We start from the raw sequence: 4,039 nt of genomic DNA on the forward strand, positions 1-4,039 counted from the left end.
GTATTACTGTTTCGCGCAGAAAACAAAGGGGAAGAGACGTTTGTAATTCTCATGATTTTATGAACGCTCTGCCTCTTTTGTTTTTTTATTTAAAAGGTCTAAAAATTAGGCTTGATTTAACAGAAGGAAGTACTCCTTACTTTTGGAAAATGCCTAATGGAGATCCTGACTACTAACTAATCAAGCATTAGAGAACTGGCAAAAGCATGCACCTGCATAAGAAACAAAATAAAATAAGTACAAGGTGGTATGTTTGTTTGGGGCTGAGGGTCCTTATGTGACTGTCGGTACTGGTTCTACATGCAGATATGATTTTATCTGTCAGAGAACTGAAACACCCGTTTCCTACATCCACAAACCCCCAACTGCCTTACCTCTTTCACCACAATCTTTTCTTGATTAAAAAACAAACAAAACAGCAGAAGAGGAAACCGGGCGGGTGGTTGTATGGCTGGCAGGTCTGCATGTCCTGGGCAAAGGAGGAGGTGCCTGGATGCGAGGAGAGTGGACACTTGGGGACCAGTGGTTTCAGAAGCACTCCCACATCCACATTCCTTTGCCCCATCAAGGCAGGAGATGCCATCCCATCGGTGGTGGTGTTTGAAAGTGAGCCTGAAACAAGGTGAGTCTAGCAGAATCTGAGGCCAAGGAGGGGGTGCTGTCTGGAATCCTTGAGGCCTTTACCCTCAGCTCTTCCTAGACCCACCTGCCACGGTTTGTGGAGCAGGCTGGGGCTCTGAAGGCTGAGGGGGTCCAGGTGGTGGCAGGTCTGAGGGTGAATGATGTCTTCGTGACTGAAGGGCAGGGACGAGCCCACAACACGAAAGGCAAGGGTGGGCTCCCGGCTGATCCCACTGTGGTCTTCGGGCAGGAGACACATTTGTTACTAGATGATTCCTTGGTGTTTCTCTTTGGGAACTGATGGCTTAAGAGGTACTGCTTGTAACAGAGGAAGGTGAAGTCCATGAATGGGAGCCCATGGCCCAGGCTTCACCTGCAGCCTGGCTGGGAACCTCATTTGTAGCTCTTTGGCCTCTGCCCAGAGGTATTTCTTCTCCCCTTCCCTTTTTCACCTGCCTGACCCAGGCAGAGGGCCTCAAGCCAACCTCAGCTGGAGCCACTCAACTGGTGCCTTAGCCAGATTTCTGCAATAAACACTTCTGATTCAAACAACAAAGAAAAAACAATTTTTTTTTAGCTCTGGTTAAAACAGACTCAGTGCTCTAACAATGGATCAGCAGGAGGAAAAAGAAAAGAGAAGCCAATGTCATCTACAGGTGCATTAAAATAATTGTGCTCGTCTGAGACACTTAGACTTCTTGTAAACAGATCTGAGCTAGCAATCCCGACATCTCCATCATGGGTAGCCACAGGGATGAACAGCAATTGACGGTCGTTGAACACCTCAGATTCATTTCGGTGGCTTCCTAGCAGCAGCTGCTGGAATCAGCCAACAAAAGCTGGCTGCAGGAGAAAGCTGATCTACGGAGAATTCACAAGGAATGGAAGTGAAACAGTGTGACCTCTGCAGTTGCACAAAAACGGAACCAGGTTGCACATGCGGTTGGGTGAGGGCCACTTAAAACTCCAAGGAAGTGGCAGTGAAGACTTGTAAATCTGTGAAGGAAAGTCACTGAGGTTGAGAAATTTCTACTGGGCGATCTGTGCGAGGGTTTAAAAAAAAAAAAACAACTTAGTAATTTGTCTTTATAGACATTTATCTTCCTATGTTGGCTGTTATTAGCAGTTGCTTTTGTCTTATTGGCGTCATAAATAAATAAATACGATGATTTCTTTTTTTTTTTCTTTTTTAAAGTTTGGTCCCGGAGAGTCTTTATTAGTCCAGAGGACCTCCTTTTACCTAAGTGATAAAGAATTCAAAGGTAGCTGTCTCTTACAGTTCAAGGTTGATGGAACTGGGAGTGCAATCATGGAGCTGGATTCCTTTTGGCAATGGAATGGCAGGGCTCTAGAATAAAAGAAGTCACAGGGTGGCGCTGAACTCTTAGATGCAGGTAGAAATAATTATCATAACAGGCAGCAAGACTAGAAGAGCAATCAAGAAAGATCTGTAGTGACGGTTAATAGATCACGGTGTGCCAAGGGACAAAATAAATATTCAGACAATAAGAACATTTCTTGACTTCTATAACTTAAAAAGATCAGAAGCCAGCACTCAAGACTGATGTACGTTTCTACAAGGGAAAATAAGAATTCACTTAGTTTCCAAACATGAGCCAGTCCTTAGCCACTGACTTTTACTGTGATTTTTTTTTTTTTCGGTATGTGGGCCTCTCACTGTTGTGGCCTCTCCGGTTGCGGAGCACAGGCTCCGGACGCGCAGGCTCAGTGGCCATGGCTCACGGGCCCAGCCGCTCCGCGGCATGTGGGATCTTCGCGGACCGGGGCATGAACCCGCGTCCCCTGCATCGGCAGGCGGACTCTCAACCACTGCGCCACCAGAGATGAGCATCAGAAGCACTCCTCAGGCACTTAAATGGACAGAAGTATACACACAGTTTTGCCAGGACTGTATTATCTTCTGCCTTCTGTCATAATGTAGCATGAAGGAATATTCATTGTCTGGAAATTCTGAAGAACCTCACGCTATGTCACTACACTGATGACATCATGTTGAGCGGACGTTCATTCTCTGCACGATAATACACTTCCTGAAGACAAAGATGCTTTCATTATTGTCTTTATATTTCTGCACTACTTTGCACAATGTCTTCTGCATCCTGGGGCTCATATGTCCCAGCAATTGCATTCTTGAGAAAATATCCCTTCTTCTATTAAGTGTACAGAAATCTTTGAATTTGAGGATGGGTTTCTTGGTCAGTTGGTAAAGTCTACAATTATTCAGCTCTTCAGGTTTCTATATGTGACTATGATCAAGTTCCTTAACATCTTAGAACCTCAGCTCACATACCTGCTAGTGTTGGCGGGTCTCCTGCAGAGGCAGGAGGCGGCAGCTACGGCCCACAGAGGGGCCAAGGACACTGGCAGCAGAGGTTCTGGGAAGTACTCATTGGCGTGAGGCCTCCCGGAGTCCGCCATTAGCCCCACCAAGGAGCCTCAATATGATGATTTCTGAACTATTTCTAAATAAATGCTTCTGTGTTGCTGGATTGTCTTTCCTCCACGTAATCATAATATTGGCCGTTTAGAATAGATTTGCTTATAAAAGACAAGCAGTATTGAATTTGTTAATTTCCTCTGTTATGCGGAATCTGAAATTAGCAGTTATTGTCTCCAAGTATACAGTGGTATCTTGGTGACAGCTGCATAAAAACTAGAGTCGACGGGGACGTAATTTTTCCACTGAATTATCTTCATTAAAATAGGAACTTATTAGATGTCCTGACATGCTGCCCAGATCCTCCTCCAGGTATAAAGGGCCCATTCTCTAAGCTGCTGGAATTGCCGCTGCCTGATGATAGCCCACGCTGTCAGCCTCAGCTGACTAAAGCTGCCTCTCCCAAGAATAAGCCCCCTTTCGGAGTATGCCCGCACTCAAAGATTGGTCCAAGGGTAGAAATGGAGATTCCCTAGAAAGGCCCATTCCCCTAGTCCCGACTCTGGACCGCTCTAAAGGGCCATCCCAACTGCAAAACTCCCCTGAAATCAGCTGAGACTGCTGAAATCACATCACTACTCAAATATTCCCTCCTCCCTAAACTTCTTTCTTTCCTCCTTTCCTTAGGTATGGACCTCATGAGTCCCCCCACACACACATATAAATGCCCTGCATGGTAATCTCATTCAGAGCCTGCTTCCCAGGGAACCCAACCTGTGACAGTTTATGCCAGGCAAGGTCCATAACATAACAGCAAATGCTAAGAGATGTGGGAGCTGGGTCACCCACCCCTGGATGGCAAGAAGGACCCCACCAGTGGTAGCTGGGGCACAGATATCTCTGGGCAAAAGGTGTCCCTGTGATTGTTAAAACTTTTGCTGGTGGCATACTGTTGGAAGGAAAGGTATTCGCTGATACAGTATATCAGCGTTTGAGAAATATGGGGGGAATAGTAACTCT

At 46.0% G+C, this 4,039-nt stretch overlaps 1 pseudogene; it reads left to right on the forward strand.

Annotated features, from left to right (window-relative positions):
* The first annotated feature begins 464 nt into the window (after positions 1-464).
* Positions 465-3,555, forward strand: LOC113618523 (peroxiredoxin-5, mitochondrial pseudogene; annotated as a pseudogene).
* The last annotated feature ends 484 nt before the right edge of the window (positions 3,556-4,039 follow it).

Source organism: Aethalodelphis obliquidens, unplaced genomic scaffold, assembly GCF_003676395.1.
Source record: "Aethalodelphis obliquidens isolate GAN/ISIS:26980383/991018 unplaced genomic scaffold, ASM367639v1 scaffold5, whole genome shotgun sequence".
Taxonomy (NCBI): Eukaryota; Metazoa; Chordata; class Mammalia; order Artiodactyla; family Delphinidae; genus Aethalodelphis; species Aethalodelphis obliquidens.